Source organism: Rhinopithecus roxellana, chromosome 2 (genome assembly GCF_007565055.1).
Source record: "Rhinopithecus roxellana isolate Shanxi Qingling chromosome 2, ASM756505v1, whole genome shotgun sequence".
In the NCBI taxonomy this organism is placed as follows: Eukaryota; Metazoa; Chordata; class Mammalia; order Primates; family Cercopithecidae; genus Rhinopithecus; species Rhinopithecus roxellana.
The window spans coordinates 59,671,287-59,689,101 of NC_044550.1; positions in this window are offsets into that span (position 1 = coordinate 59,671,287).

Here is a 17,815-nt window from a genome sequence, read left to right on the forward strand (position 1 = left end):
GATTCTCCTGTTTCTGGGACTATAATTCATGCATGCAATTAGGTTTAACAGGTGCCTGAAGCTCTGTTCATTTTTTTCCCCCAATCTTTCCCCCACATTGCTCTATGTGCCCATTGGATTACAAATCCAGAAATGCTCTAAGTAAGTATACTTGTAATTGCAAATAGGAAACAATGTGTGCTAGAGTAATGAATAGTTATGTAAGTGTGGCAATAAGGAAAAAGATACACAGATATATGAGGAGAGGGTAGTCTTATCAATGAGCCCATTGAATTTTTCCATCTCCCAGATAAAATATTTATTGTAATTGGCAGAAATATGAATGAACACACAATGAATAGCATAGTAAATAAGTTTTATTGAGAAATTAGGGGAAGAAATCTAATTTCCATTTTGTAACGACACATACTAGTATAGCATTCATTTGTGAGTTCTCTTCCCACTACTACCCCATCTATTTAAGTTGTGATATACTTTTTATTGAGGAAGGTTTTGGTTAGTACAGTGTATTAGAATGGAAATATGGTGAGGCAGGAGAGATGGAAGCAAGTTTGGAGACTGTCACATAACTCAGAAAAATCAAAGGGAAGTAAACTAGGAGGCTCCAGTCTTGTTAACCTGGGAACAGAAAAGTAAAAGCAGTATTGAAAGACGATAACTTTTCTGTAGAAGTCAAAAGTTACTCTCAGGATTTTATGTATATGTAATTCCATAATTAGAAATTATATAACTGTTCTCAACTTCATCAGTTTTTAAAATTGTTATTTCTCTACTTAATCAGTTTTTAAATAATCCTTATAGATTTCCTCTTCTCCTTTAAAATTCTATAAATCCTGTTTCATCATCATGGCTTTGTTCATGTGTATTTGGTTAAAGGGAGAGTATGGATGCTTTAAAATATTTGAAGACAAAGCTCAAATAACTCTCTGATAATACTCATATCCAAACACTGACCCAAATAGGGCTAGCTTGATACACTCATGTACACAAGGGCATTTATCTCAAGGGAAAGATGTTGCTATATGTTTTGAAACTGTTTTTGTTAAAACATATTAATTTTTAATGTAGTAGAGTAAATTGGTTATAGCATAAATGTAAATAAAGCTGTCCTCTACCCCCAATCCATTAATGCTCAATTTAAATTTAAGAATTTCAAGATAAACTAATCAGGAACAGTTTTTCTCAAATCAAGCCAACCATCAAACTCCATTTGAAAAACACATTTTCCTCCTTTGTTTGAGAGTAGCATTGATCCTTCACTTGTTGCTTTATTTGTGAGCAAATGAAAGCATCTGAGGGGCAGGGAAGCCCCTGGGAGTGTGACCGTCTCAGACATTAAGCCTGCAGGTGGAGTCCTGGATCTGCTGACGTGGGGCTCAGTCCTGAAAAGGGCCTCTCTTTCCCACTCCTGGGAGTGCTGACCTCTGAAGCGGGGAGTTTTGGGAAGTGGAGCCAAGAGAGGAGTTTAGGTCCTCTGGAGACCTTATGGGGAATACTTTGGTTTCCCTTGAGAGCTCTCACACTTTGAGCTCTTCCACCTTCTTGTTTGTCACAGGGAGTTGGGGAGAGGTATGGCTGTCAGTGAGACTAGGGCTCGAGTCTTGATGCAGACACCAGAGAGGAAGCTCTTGCCGAGTCTCCAGCAGGTGGTTCTTGTCTAGTTTCCTAGCTATGGGTTGTGACTATCATTTGCTAAAACTTTAGGGAAGAAGGAGTGCTCAGATATTGAGGAGCCCTGACTATATAACTCCTGGTTTGCTCAGGGGTAAGCAGGCCTTCTTCTTTGTGCCCAAGTCTCTTGCTTTCTTATTGGTCTCAGTCTCCTTTCAACACTTCTTTTCACAACTCTTAGGCCTTGGGTCCTCGTCTTAACGCTCAGTCTGTGGAACCTCAGGAAACAATCTAACATCAACCGTTTGCCTTTTATGGGTTGGGATGGGGGTGGGTAGTTCTTTTATTTAAGACTTAGATCCCACTGTGAGAAAGTCTTTGCTTGCTACTAACCAAATTAGTAGGAGGTATTTGGGAGAGAAATTGGTTCATCAAATCTATTTAAGAGAAAAGCTGACTTTAGAGTGAGGATGTAATCCCGAAAGTTTGTGTGTGAGTTGTGAATTTTTAAAATGTGATCTTTAGGTGCTCAGGCAATTCTGATGGAGGTGCTAGATGAGCTGAGTTGGCAGTTAATTGGAACTTTCCTGTTGCAAAACCAAAAATCTCAACACAACATTTCCTGATGACCGGTTTCACTGTCTTATTTGTCTCATAGACTATGCACGACTTGCTCAGGTGGTGCACCAATACTTTGCTAAGGAAATTCAACCTCTTAGTGCAGTTTCTAAGACATATTTATTAATTGAGGCTGACTCACCATCCCAGAGTTCTAATATCATTAAAGGTTGTCCAATGACATAAGTCTTGAAAATGTTCCTTCAGTTATTTGCACTAGTCCATTTACTCTGCTCCTCTTGTCTCCTGGAGCTGCAATCCTAGCTTAATCCCAAATTTGGACATTCATCTATTTATTCATTCATTCACTCAGTTCAAGCATTTAATATTTATTGGGTGTCAGCTCTTATTGCTGTGCTAAACCCTCAGGGTACTAAGATGAATAAAAACTCAGAATTCCATAATCGTTGGAGACCTTAGAGATCATCCAGTGAAAAGCAAGAAAATCAGGATAAAATATCTCATCATGCATAAAAAAATAGCTTCTCTGCTCAAGAGAGGTGAGAAGCCAAGAATAACTCTGTGTGTCAATTTCCCAGACTCTGAGAATTTTATAGGCTTAAAGTGCCATGGAGATTCTGTTGTCGTTTATGCTTTTTTTTCTATTTGTGTTACAGTTAACAAGATCAACCTTGCTGGGAAATGAACAAGCGACCAGGTGAGCTCACGAGTCCTTTCCTTTTCCCCCAAACTTATGGATTTCTCAAATAGAAACTTAGGTCATTGCATATTTTAGGGAGGCTTAAATAGACTTAAAGCTAACAGAGGTGTTAAGTGAAATCTTTCCCTTTTTGGAAAAGTGAGGGAAGAGAAAGGACTGGAGGGCACAGATAATTTGGGTGAAGGGTTTCCACTCAGAAGAGAAAGTGAAAAATTTGGATGAAGTCAGTTTTATTCATGAGCTAGTAGCCTGTTAAACAGAACTATAGTTAAACTTGTGTTAATACAGCTAAATGCAGATCTTTACATGCTTAAACTACCCAGAGAGTTGCTTGTTAGAATAGTGAGCTAATATTTAAGGGAATGGTTTTGAGTATTAAAAGTGCTCTGCAATGGCAATTTTTATTGTGATTTGAAATGCTCATCTCTATTACCTTTTTAGGAATTAGTGGATGATAGTCATGTTCTTTTCTGACATTTGTGAAACACAGCTTTCTTCTCTAGACTTCTCCTATTCCTAGAAACTGTGCATGTGCATGCATGCGCACGCACACACACACACACACACTCACCATTAAAAAGGAATAATAATTCAGGATTTCTGAACACCTTTATTTAGGCAATTTTATGTCAAAATGATAAAATGTATTACATGTCCTTTTTAATGAAAGAGAAAGCAAACACTAAAAGATAGAACATCTGCTGGAAATAGAATCTAAATTAAAAACTTGCGTAGACATAAGGATGAAGGTACAAAATATAGGGGCAGGAAGTATGATAAGATGTTAGTGTTAACAATAATTTTTAAAAACATCATGACTGATGGCAAGTGCATAGATGAAATATTTTTGGAATAAAAAAACTCATTCTGAATCTTATCTGAAGATTGACAGCAGTGTTTATTTGCTCAAGGCATAATTAATCTTTTAATATATTCCCACTGAGTTTTCAGATTTAATAGATGGAAAGGTCATATTCACTGACTATTTGAGGATTGAAATTTTCTTTCAGGAATAGTCATTCTTACCTGAATTATTAAAATGATTAATCCCTTACAAGTGACTCAGGACTACTGCTTACTTATTTCCCACTTTACTCATCTAAAGGAGGTTTATGTTTATCAGCTGAAATAATGTAGCCCCTTAAGTGAACAATATTATCCAGTCGTTTTGGTAAGAGACCTTCTGTTTGGGACAGGAAATAGGAAACTAATCAGAAGGCAGATTTGTTTTACCTAACGAGGAAGAGGTATCATGAGGATCAAGTGAGAAAAAAGTATATTGAAAAATTATAAAGCACATAACGAAATGCAAGATGAAATTATGCTGTCTGATGACTCGTGCACAGCTGCAGCGAAATGCAGTGTTGTATAACCCGCAAGCTTTGGAGGCTAGTCCTGTAGGTGGGTAAATGAGACAGCCTCCAATGTGGTATAATTTCAAGATTTCCTTAAGCTCTACCTACTTCCTCAACAATAGAACCACAGCTTTGGACTGAGATGTTGGCTCCAGAAAGCCTCTGTTGAAAGGACTTTCCTACAAGGTAGAGAAAACAAATGAACTGACTTTATCAGACTAACCAGCTCTCACCTAAAGAAAGCCTATGAGGGAGGGAAGCACAGGACAGATAATTTTTGAAGGCATGAATGTGAGATTAAGATGGAAAGTTCCATGCATGCAGGTTAAGATGGAAAGTTTATTCTGGGGAGGACAAGCCCTCAGCAGTATCCTCGTAGGAGATTCTGGTAATCTAGGGACAGCATGAGAGCGCTGTGTCACTTGTCTGGAAAAGAAGATAGAGGAGAGGAAGTTTGCAAGTGAAGGACACACCCAGGGCCTACACTGCCTGTGCCACAGTTCAGCTGCAGCCCAATCCTGCGTACCTGACCTCAGTTCATTGATCTCTGAGCGTGCCCATTCTCTTCATAAAGCACCTTTGTTTTCTGCCCAGTGCACAAACATCACGACCCGTGTCTGAGAATGTTGGGAATTTTATTAGGTCCATAAAGTTTTAGCTGTGGTCTAGTCCACCGAGGCCAAAATAAATAAATAGAGAGAGTGTAAAAGTAACATTAAAAAAAAAAAAAAAACCTGGCTTAAAGAAAGAAAAATGACTGAAGCTCTAAAATAACTTTGTCACAGTGGTTTTAGAGGGGATTTCTCCTTACCAGCTAAGAACTCTGTAAAGTGCAGGCTGAAAAACTGCAGTATAATTGCAGCCAACAAATTCACTTTTCAGATTTCTCTGAGAATATTCTGTTCTGTGGAGTTAGGTTTAGAGGTTAAAATGATTGACAACTGATTTAGGCCACAGGCCTAAAGCTAACTGGATAAAAAAGCAAAATGCCTTGACTCTAAGAGTCAGGCTTTCTGGGAAAATATTAAAGATAAAATTAATTACTATTGATAATGTAATGCATTTCCCAGTGAACCCTTTCTCTTATCTACTGTCTTAAGCTTCAAAATTCATATCATTCAAATTTTCTCCTGCTTATGTCTTTAGAGTCATAATAATAATATTAATTATGATTACTATTAAATATAATCATGATTTGAGTGCTTATTATGTGTCAGGTACTATTCTAAGAACTTGAAATGCATCAGTTAATTTACTTCTCACTGTGTAAATTAGCTACTGGTATTATCCTTCATTTTATAGCTGAGAAAACTGAGAGACAGACCAGTGAGGTGACTTGCCTTAGATCTCAGAACTAGGAAGTTGAGAACCTGGAATGAAAAAATACATATCTAGCTATGAGCTCTTAATGAGTTCTTAAGCTCATAAAAACATTACAAATGAATTTGTAACTACACTCCTTGCTTGGTGTCTTTCTGCATTGTCATCATTATCAAAATCCTTTTTGGGTGTTTGGTATATGTCCTAAGAATGCAATTCATTAGTAGTGGAAAAATTATAAATGTTAAGTGGAAAAAACAAGGTTCAGAACAATAGTAGAATATGATGCCCCTTGTAAAATTTAAATTTCCATACTTAAAAAGCCATATAATGTTCATATCACATATGGGTGTTTGTAAAAGCCATATCAACTTCATGAAAGTAGGGCTTTCTGGTCCATGAGGAGGGGAATGGAGGGGTTGGTGGCGAGTCTAGAAGCAATAACTTGAAATAGGGACAGTCGTTAATTCTGAGTGATATGACTGTTGTTCTCTGGACTTTTTGTATTTCTTCAATTTCTATTAAAATTTTTTTAGAGATAGAGTCTCACTATATTACTCAGGCTGGTCTCAAACTCCTGACCTCAAGCAATCCTCCCTCCTCAGCATCTTGAGTAGCTGGGGTTACAGGTGAGAGCCACCACGCCTGGCTAAATTTCTAAAAATATGATAAGCAGGAATATATACATGAAGGACACTGATTCCTGTGCCAAAAAGGCCTTCATTTTAGTTGGAGAGTCAAGATGTACAGATAAGGAGAAGACTAAGACAAGGTGTCAAATTAGTGCCATAGCATGTAAGGCTTGTGGAGTTTCACAGGAGAGATCACTCAAGGTGAGGAGAAGTGGGTACGGCTACATGGAAGAGGGAGATGTGAGCTGGGCCTTGTAGCTTTAATCTAGACAAGTGGATAAGAAGGAATCCCAGGCAGAGGGCTGGACAGAAGGCCAGACTGTGGGGGGAAATCTAGCGGTGGCATTCACAGCAGTGGTGAGAGTCAAACGAGACAATGTATGCAGAACATCTAGTGTGGAGTTGGTACAATACTGATAAATGTAATTCAGGCAATACCAAACAACAAAAGAGGCATTACCCAGCCTCTGTACTGATGTTCATGATCCTTGTGGCCTATTGTTGAGAATCACACCCAGGGGCATTTATTACCTTCATTTGAACCTCAAAGGAACCATAAGTGTTTTAAGGGGTCATTTTGTTTATAAAGACAACGCCCACTTCAAGACGGATCACAAAAATGGCCACCATATGTTTCTAGAATATCGCCTCTGTTTTATCTCCAGAGCTACCTTAGAAGTGGTATGAGAAAAAACTTAGAAAACTGTTATTTTTTGGCCGGGCCCGGTGGCTCACACCTGTAATCCCAGCACTTTGGGAGACCAAGGTGGGTGGATCATGAGGTCCTGGCCAACATGGTGAAACCCCTTCTCTACTAAAAATACAAAAATTAGCTGGGTGTGGCAGCATGTGCCTGTCATTCCAGCTACTTGGGAGGCTGAGGCAGGAGAATTGCTTGAACCTGAGCGGCAGAGGTTGCAGTGAACTGAGATTGCACCACTGCACTCCAGCCTGGCGACAGAGCTAGACTCAGTTTCACAAAACAAAACAAAACAAAACAAAAGAAAAAACAAAAACAAAAAAAACAAACGAAAAAGAAAACAGTTATTTTTCATTTTTCACTCAAAGACTGTCAGTAGAGTGAGGACACACACACAACTGAAGGAGGAGGCAGAAGGAGAAAAGGCCAATGAAAGGCAAGGGTGAAGTCGTGTGAGAGTTTAGAAGGAGGACAACTGTAGCCTCATTGAGTGATCTTGGAAATATTAGTTCCTGATTGTTCCATGGTTTTCTAATTGGGCAAGTAGTTGACTTCACAACTGTGGCAGCATATCGCCTCTGAGTTAGCTGAGGAGTTTGTGTATCAGGACACAGATTGTGAACAATTCTCCTTAGCCTGTTCACCTGGTATGATCATATGGGGCATTTACCACAAGGCCCCTGAAAAAGAAAATAGGTGTATTAATGGCTGTCTGAGCATTATGGCACTGGGACACCAGACCCAACTCCTCCCGGTCCCCTCCCATCCCGTAAAACATACCCTTAGTCTCTTCCAGTACCAGTTCTCAATGTTCTCACAGTCCAGGTGTTTCTTTTTAGGATGTATGTGTTAGGCGATTGATTGGAATATGCATGGCCCCTACTGGACTACAACTTGGGTGGTACCTATTTTGTGGTTGGTCCATTTCTCTGAGGGAAGGTAAATGGATCTGAAGTGGGTCTCAGCACACCACAAGGACACTCCATTGCACCCATGGTGGCAGCTCCCCACGAGCAGGGCTGGGTTCTTTTACCGGGAGTGCTTCTGCACTTAGTGCAATTACCGTTTGTTCCTTTCATTTTCACTGGGCTCAGCTTTTCACTGGTCCTTCTCTCCTAAGACTGCCATATGGAAAGTGATATCTTAGCTCTCACTGGCTTATTTGGAGCAGAGGTAGAGCAAGGGAGTCCAATTATTATTGTCTCAATAAGAGACATATTGAGACAATAATATTGTTATTGTCTCTTGTCTATTATTATTGTCTATTGTTATTATTGAGATAATAATTAGACACCCTCACCCTACCTCTGCTCAAAATAAGCTTTAGCTTATTCAGAAAAGCAAATTTAGCAACACCAATGAAACAACATTTTTACAGTAAATTTTGTTAATTTCTAATGTATTTTCACACACATAAACATATCCTGTTCTGGACCTAAATATATAGGATATAATTTTTACTTCTCTTTTATCCAAGATGAAAAAAATGAAAGTAATAGTATTCTGAAAACTTCCCCATACACCCTGCCATTCACTTTGTTTTTGTATATCCCTTATTGATGCTCACTGAGTGATCTTTGCAAGACTAGTTCTTGATTATTCTTTGGTTTTCTAATTCAGTGAGTAGTTGGTTTCACAACTGTGGTGGCATATCTTCTCTGAGTTAGTGGAGCCACTGAGATGACTCTTCAAAGAAAAGCCACAGGGCTATCTGGTAGTCAATCCCAGTGGAACAACTTTAATACAGACAGTGGAAGAGGCAGTAGAGATGTCCTCAGTTCTTCTTCACAGCCCTGAAACTGAAGGAGTTTAAGGCTAAGTGAAATTTTGGGTGGGAAGAACCTAAAGTCTCTCACATATTGCAAGGTAGACTAGCAAAATGTCTAAAACGGATGGAATCTGGAACTAGACTACCTGGTTAGAATCTGGCTCCTGACACTACTGGTTATGTAACCCTGTCCTTCAACGTTTTCATGGGTAAAATGTATGTTCCAGACTGGGCTGTGTGGAAGCAGATGATAAGATGGAGTTTGGTGTGCAGCGCATTGATTAGAGATCAGGACCTGTAAAAGGAAAAGGGAGGAAGGGAATTGGGCAGAGGGAGAATTCAAACAGTGATTCACGCCTGACAATATAGGGAATAGCTCAGTGGGGAGTCCCGGAGTGAATATTGTCCATCAGTGTTACCCCAGGTCAGGCTGCAGTGGCCAGGTCTTTCTTTCCCCAACTCATTCTGCTGACACAGGGTTCCTGTGTGAAGAACATGACTCTGGATAGGACAGTTCTGCAGTTGAGACAGATGCTGAAGGAGCTGGAGGCTACCTGCTGACCACTCTCCCCAGCAGCTGAGAAGTGAGTCCTTTTTTGGAGTGGGATCTTGGTGACAAAATCTCCATGTCTATCAAAAAAGCAAGTAATAATAATACCTACCTCCATAGGGTTATGATGAGGATTAAGTGAGCTATTATCTGGAGAGTTCTTAGCTTTTGCTAAGAACCAAATAGCTTTTGCTGCTATTATTGTGTATGCGTATGTGTGTGCAAGTGAATGTAGGCAATGCTTCTGCTCCATCACCAGAATCTTAGAGAATGATTGCTAGAATGTAGTGAACTAAAGTGAGTGTTTCCACATCTCGTTTGCTCTCTCTCTCTGTTATTGCAAATTCTGCTGCTAGAAGCTCATGGGTTATTTTATGCATTACTTTGTTATGCAATTCAGCTGGTCTTGACTTGTTTGTCTTCTGGACATTATGAATGTTACAAATCTTTTGAATCATGCTGGGCAGTCATGATATAAACCTTGGCCCGTTTTTCCTACTAGATGATAAAATGCGAACAGTAGGAGCCAAGTAAAACTAAGGAAGGATGTGACTTAGGTTGGGGCTCCTAGGGAAGGTTGAACAAATTGTAAAAGGAAGCAAACAAACTTCTGTGCACTGAATCCTCAATTCAGACTCTGGGAGAGCAGGGGACTTTGTAGGGCTGACTTAAATCAAGAAGCCTGGTGGTTCAGGTGCACAGAAGGCCCAGCCTCGCTCTGTAGATTGGCTGGCTTTTGAAATTCCAGACTCTCGTTCAAGTTTTACCTGGGCTTGTCTCAAATGCTGTATGCTCAAGGAGCAAAGAACTTAACCCTTTGAACCTGTCTGAGGTTACTTTTCAGATTGAATGGGGTAACAAAGGACTCACTCTTGTTGACAAAGAACAGAAGATGTTTGCTTCCTGGGGCACAGTGGTTGGTACTAGGATATATTCATTTAAAGAATGAAGCTATGAATAAAAGTTATGATTTTGGATGAGCTCGCAGTCTGAAGAAAGGGGAGCACAAACTGACAAAAATGTGTGCATAAAAATATGAACTTACATGTGAACACTGAGAGAATGAGTTCTACCTCATGGCTAGGCGAGTTCTGCAGGTGCTTTTGAGAGGAGGCTCTGAAGAGAGGAGTCTGGGAAGACTATGAGTAAAGTAAATATTTTGAAGAATGCTTTGAAGGAGGGAAAGAGATAATGACTTGTTGAAAAAGAGACCCCCTTAAGAATGCATGTTTGTGAGTTCCTTATACAGCTGAACCTTAAACAACACCAGTGTTAGGGGTACTGACCCCCACATACAGTAAAAAATTCATGGTTAACTTTTGACTCCCCCAGAACTGAACTACTAATAGCCTACTATTGACCAGAAGCCTTACTAATAACATGAACAGTGGATTAACACGTATTTAGTATGTTATATGTATTATATATTGTATCCTTACAATAAAGTAAGCTGAAGAAAAGAAAATGTTATTAAAATCATAAGAAAGGTAAAACATATTTACTATTCACTAAGTGAGAGAGGATCGTGGTAAGTTTCTGTATCCTCATCATTTATGTTGAGTAGACTGAGGAGTAGGAGAAATTTTTATTTTTATTTTGCTGTCTCAGGGGTGGCAGAGGTGGGGAGATGGAGGAGGTGGAAAGGGAGACAGGAGAGGCAGGCACTCTTGGTGTAACTTTTATTAAAAAACATCCGTGTATAAATGGACCCGTGCAGTTAAAACTTGTGTTGCTTAAGAGTCAACTCTATGCAGAAATCATATATCTGTCACTTTGGTATCCCTAGAACTTTGCATAGCATTTGGTACATGGTAGGTCTCAAAAAATGTAGGTTGAACTGAGGGCAATCACTCAGGCTACTGCGTAGGGGATGGGTTGGAGTAGATGGGGACAAAGGCAAAGAGAGATGTGACCATGAGCCAAGGATAAGAGATCTAGAGAGGACACGGCTAGGACACCAGGAACAGACAAAGGAAGTCTAACACATGTGTGGATCTGTGTTTCCCAATCAGGATCTAGAGATACATTCTCAAGGCCCAGCAAGTGCTCCCTAAGAGTTTGAAAAGGCTGCCTTTTCTTTGTGATCATCTGAATAAACCATATTATAACTAACCCTGCTGTATGATTTAGATGCTGTATTTTCTTTGTGCTTGTAGTTGAGAATTGGCACCATGTAATTGCCAAAATGACAGCATTTAACTTTTAATGTGCTGTTAGGCACGTCTGGTTGTCATTGGGTTGGTTGCTCCTAAAGTCAAAATCACAGTAACCATTCCTTGGCTGCCGCTGTTCAGCAGATGACTGTTTACCCAGGAGTCTAAACACTAGCAATGCTCAAAGAACAAAATTGTCCTAAATGACTTTAAAATATTATTTTAAACTATTTACGTAACAGTGATGAGCTCTGGTGCATTTGCTCCCATCGATGCCTGGGATTTACGTGTCCCGGCAGCATAAGGCGTCAAGGAGGTATGAATGACCATAAATGGTCACTATAGAATAATAGCAGTTTCCTTACAACTCCCTTGTCTCTGGCTTTCTGTCTTTCTCTGATAAGATGTGTTGTGATGCTTCTGGGATATTTGTTATTTTGGCAGGTAACAGCTAAGCAAGTGCTAAAATGTTCAGTTGAAATTTGGCAAATATATTTTACATATCCCATTGTTTCTTCCAAATGCTGGAAAGAAAAAATAAGGGGATGAGTATATGAAATATTGGGGTGGAGCAGTGTTTTCCATCCTTGTGTGCTTTTGGAATTAAGGCTCTAGAAATACAGTGAATCCTGATGAAGCCATAAACCAGGACATGCAAAAAAAAAAAAAAAAAAAATGCCAGAGTGTGCAGGTCAAATTTTAAAAATTAGTTCCAAAGGCACAATTTCTCCTTTGCAGTGAAATTTGCTCTCAGAAGGACCTTTCATAGAGCAAGATTTTGGTTCCTCGGTTATTTGATATATGGACTTGTTGATTTGGTTTGCAAGAAAATGGGATGGTGTGGCAGAGTGATCTGTTGTTAAAATGTTGAAGCTTAATGAGAAAATAAAATGGTGAGTTTAATATGTAAATGATGTGACTGTACCATATGATATTATAGTTCATTATATGGAGGAAATGTTTGCAGTTACTGGAATACAGACAAAAGGTTGTAGAATTGGGTTATCATGTGGTAAATGGTGGCATAGATAGGCTGAACTCAAATGACGTTGGTTAGTAGCAGTTAGTTTCATAGAGTCCATTGCAAATTGTATTTGGTTTGGGCATGTTAATATTACCTGGTTCTTTCAGAATTACCAATATACTGAAGTGTGTAAGTGTAATCCATGTGGTCAGCTACTTTTGTCTGTTTTGTTTATCACTGTATCTCTAGCACTTTCGACAGTATCTGGTACATAATAGATACTCAATAAAAACCTTTTGCAATGAATAAATTTAAATTTTATTGGTTTTATACTTTCATTGTTTTAGTTTGTAGATTTGTTTCTGTTTTACAATTGCATAAGAACTTCATGCTTAAGAACTTTAAACCTAGTTCTACATTGTGCACATTGAAATGAAATTAAGATAGTTAAATTCAACCAGAGTCTGCGAAAGTGTTTATTTTTATTGGTGTCTATATCTTACTCTAGTTTGTCAAGCACTGCAATGGAGCAGGAGTAATCAAGTTACAAACTCTGTTTTATGTGTGTTAGAGGGGAAGGGAAGTAGAAAGTGAAACAAAGGAAAGAGAAAAAGAGAGAGCTTAGACATGATGCCAAGACTATGAACCTCAGGAGTTTCTAGGGACTGACACCATTGCTACTGTAGTGGGTTAAATATTTCCCACCCACAGAAAAGAATGTGAAACCAGAATTGTGAAGGTGACCTTATTTGGAGTAAGAGTTTTTGCCATTGTGATTAAGGCAAGGATCTAGAGATCAAATCATCCTGGATGAGGAAGGGCACTAAATTCAATGATAGGTGTCTTCATAAGAGAAAAGGAAGAGACATACAGAGACACAGAGAGGAAGGCCATGAGAAGAAGAAAGCAGAGGTTGGACTGATGCATTTACAAGCTCAGAAGCACCAAGAACTGTGGGCAGCCACCAGACGCTGGAGGAGAGGCGGGAAGCAGGTCCTCCCTCAGAGCCTCCAGAAGGAACCAACCCTGATGACGCTTTCACTTCAGACTTCTGGCCCCTGGAACTGTAAGGGCATACATTCTTATGTAATTACTGCCCTAGGAAGCTAATACAGCAGTGGGATATTGAGATAAACAGAGCCCATCCCTAGAACTGATGAAACACTAATACGCTTGCTTATTAATAAATAATTTATTTTCTTACAGAAGTTTTTAAAAGTAATGTGTCTCCTACGTGGATTCACATTTGAGAAGCTCTGCACAAGGCCCTTTAAAAACCACCCAACTCTTACAAAGCAGATTTCTGACATGAAGGACTTTTTCCTTTTGTCCAGAGCCTCAGTTATTGCCATACACCCCCGCCTCTCCTCCGCAGAGCACACATTGGCTTGAGTGTGCTCATGCACTCCAGGCAAGGATCCTCTTTCATTGTTCCCCTCCTTTGAGGTAAAGAAAGAGCAAAATGAGGTGACTGGTTTGCTAACGGAGCTATTCCAAACGATTATTGCTAACACGCAAACCCAAAGCCAGATACAATCCCGTGAGTCATTCTTGATTAACATTATAATCTGTCCATGGACTTAATAATTGTCATATTTCCATGTGTTGTCTTCTAATCATTAATCTCTTTCTGCATGTGAGGAGTACTTTCCAATGTGGCTGTCCAGAAGTTAAGACTGGAAAGGAGTATATTTTCTCTTTATAGAAGTTTTAAAACTCAATTTAAAAATATTTCCAAATATACCCTGAATATCTAAAATATCAAATAATCATTGAATAAGTGCCACATCCATGAGGGTTTTTTTTTTTTCTTTCTTTTTTCCTGGCAGGAAGATACATAAATTAGATCAGCATGGGTCCTGCAATCTTCTTTTGAGAAATCTATACATTCCTTTCCTGTCACAACAGCTAGAAAAGGCACTTTATATTCCACATCCCAAATAGAGCCTTGGGTTTAGAAATGCTAGTGTTTTCATCTGCTTAAATCAGAGAGGACTCTGAAGGGTGGGAAGAGGTATTATTTTTCATTTCAACAATTTTAAAGAATTAACTTTCCAGAAGAACTTTTGTTCCTATAATAAACCTAATTAGACCTACTTATTCATTTGAAAAAAAAAAAAAAGAAAAAAAACTTGGAAGAGCCAAGAATCTGTCAGCTCCATAACAGCGGTTGACCAAGCTCTGGCGTTGAACTCTCGCAAGATTTCTGCAGGGCAAGAGGACTTTTGGAGTGGAAATAAGCCTTACAAGGAAGCAAACCTGGGGCGACAAGATCTGGGCTTGACTCTGTTGCTAATGTGCTCTGCAGTCAGGGAAGGAAGATTTCATCTCTGAATTTAATTTATCTGTTAGGATATTTCCCAAAGTGAAACTGCCTTCTCCCCTAACCCAAAGGAATGGGGACTGTCTTGCAGTGAAGCAGCCCACAGTGGAGAAGAAGCTTGAGAGATGCTATGCACGTGTTCCTAAAGCTGGGTGTAAAGGAACTTGAAACAAATGAGGGTTTTAATAGATTGGCAAACTTGTTATTGAGGCATCTTCTGTGTTTAACCCGCGGGTGAAATAACTACCTTTTGCATTATGTTTTCATGCACAATAAAGCCCCTGGATCAGGAGGCCAAGGAGGCAGGCTTCAGGTGGAGAGACAGCTTCAGGTGGGCTCAAATCCTACCTCTCTGTCTTCCTAGCTGTGTGACCTTAGAAAAAAGACTTAAGTCACCTGACTCTGTTCTTTCAGTTGTGAAATGGTCATAGCTATGGAGAATTCAGAGAGTTGATGCTGGGGGATGAAACCAGTTAGTGTGTCCAGATACCCAGCATGGTGCTTGGCCCTAGGGTGGTCCTGTCCATGAAAGCGCAACAACAAATTCTTACCTCTCCATTCTCTCACCAAGTGAGCATCCCCTGGTTCCTCACTTAGGTTCCTTATATGCTGGCATGCTTAAATATTACTTTATTTCTAGACTGAGGTAAGATTTGGTTTGGCTGTAGGTCATAGAGGCCCAAAATGTCAGCAACCTAAACTAGATAGGAATTGATTTCTCTGTAGTAGAAGTCTGCAGCAGACAGTACAGATGATCATTGTGCTCATGAGTCCTGGGGGACCTGGGCAACTGCTCTTTTGTTTCTCCCTCATCCTAGCCTCTCATCTCATTTCCCATCTTCAGTAAAAGAATAGAAGAGAATGTGACCAGTAGACAGAGGAAGTCAGATCTGAGAACTGCGAATACTAAGAATGAGTTTTGATAATTTTTGAGTCCTTTGTAGTCCTTGAGGCCAACTCCACCCCAATATCTCAGTTTGATATCTCCAACAAGTCTGTGTTTTGCTTCAATGTGAGTTGAGTTTCTGTCATTGCAACTGATTGACTCAAGACAAATTTATGCCTCTAGTTCAAAACTCATGGGAAGCACTGCTCATAGACCTGGCTCTGAGTCTGGGCTAAGTTAAAGCACTTTCGTTTTAAAGCTAACATTTTTAAAAAAAACTAAAAATCTCTTTTTTTTTTTTTTTTTTTGAATGTTAGAATTTTACTGTAGTGAATTTCTTTTTTTTTTTTTCTGTGTAATAAATTTCCATTTTATTTTATTTTATTTTTTTATTTTTTTTTTCCTTTTCTTTTTTTTATTTTTTTTTATTTTTTTTTATTTTTTATTTTTTTATTATTATTTTTTTTTATTATACTTTAAGTTCTAGGGTACATGTGCATAACGTGCAGGTTTGTTACATATGTATACTTATGCCATGTTGGTGTGCTGCACCCATCAACTCGTCAGCACCCATCAATTCATCATTTATATCATGTATAACTCCCCAATGCAATCCCTCCCTCCTCCCCCCTCCCCCCTCCCCCCTCCCCATGATAGGCCCCAGTGCGTGATGTTCCCCTTCCCGAGTCCAAGTGATCTCATTGTTCAGTTCCCACCTATGAGTGAGAACATGCGGTGTTTGGTTTTCTCTTCTTGTGATAGTTTGCTAAGAATGATGGTTTCCAGCTGCATCCATGTCCCTACAAAGGACGCAAACTCATCCTTTTTTATGGCTGCATAGTATTCCATGGTGTATATGTGCCACATTTTCTTAATCCAGTCTGTCACAGATGGACATTTGGGTTGATTCCAAGTCTTTGCAATCAATATCGTAAAAATCTTATCATCTGTAAATGTACTAAGCAGATTTATCATTTTAAAATGTAGGCTTAGCCATGAGGTTAGGAACATGCAGTGTGGCGCCAGGGCACTTGGTGCAAATCTGAGTCCTTTCACTTAATTAGAGGATGATTCTGGCAAACCACTTCATCTGTCAGTGTCTCAGAGAGATGCTAACCAATCTACCTCGCAGGATTGTTCTGAGGATTAAAGGAATTAATATCAGTACAAGTTAAAATAGTGCTTGGATCATATCAGCTATAATACTTTATAAGATACTTGTATAAATTACTAAGATCTGTTTTGGGGGCTCTCAGTGCAGGCAGAGGTTTAAATTAATTTCACTCTTCTGTTCATGGAAAAATTAATAACCATTAATTAGTTACTCTATAAAACTTTATTGGTAATTTAAAAATATTTTTAAGTAACTACTCTAGAATTTACCAACTGAATATTGCCAGATTTTGATATATTGGGGTTGCTTCATACAAGATAAATCTATATACTGAGAATTAAAATATGGCACAGTTTCCCTGATAAAATATGGCATGGTTTTATTTTGCTATAAAAGTATCCACATAAATCCAGTATTAGGGATGGAATGCAGCTTTTGTAAGCTATTTTATCATTGCCATTACCTTTTCTCTCAGCAATATTTTCTGGAGGCTTATTTGGAAAGTTAGGGTAGAGGAGTGTTACAGGCCATAGCTGGTGCTTTCACAATTGCAGGCCTGGTGAATTGAGAATCATGAAGGCAGCTGACTCTGCAGATGGTGAGTAGAGCTTCAGAAATTATGAAGTATCAGGATTACAAATCAGTAAAAGAGCTGGACTCCAGTGAGGAGATATTAAGAATTAGGTTACATTAATAAAATCTGTATCTGGCCAACTGACACTTTCTGAATCTCATTGAGGAGGATGTCAACTGTGTGATATATCCTGGAATTAAACATAATCTGAGTGCATGTTGAGAACGAATACCAGCTCTTGGTTAAATATGTGTAAAGCTCTCAAGACTCAGCAAGGGAAAGATAGCCCAGAAATGTACACTTAAATGTTAATGCTTCAGCAAAGAATTGCAGACCCTCATACAAACATCTAAACGAACAACCTCTTTGCCCTGGCTCAGGCAACATCTGCCTTATCATTAGTAAGGGACTGCCCTGAACTGCAATGAGAGTCTCCTGTAATATTCTCACAGCTAGTTGTTTTCAATTACTTCAACTTTTTCCCAAAACCAGTCTGCAGAATGTCAGAGCCTGAGACAACTGGAGCGATACTCTTCACTCCCTGCATTATTTTACAGATGAGGGAACGGAGACTTAGAGAGGAAGA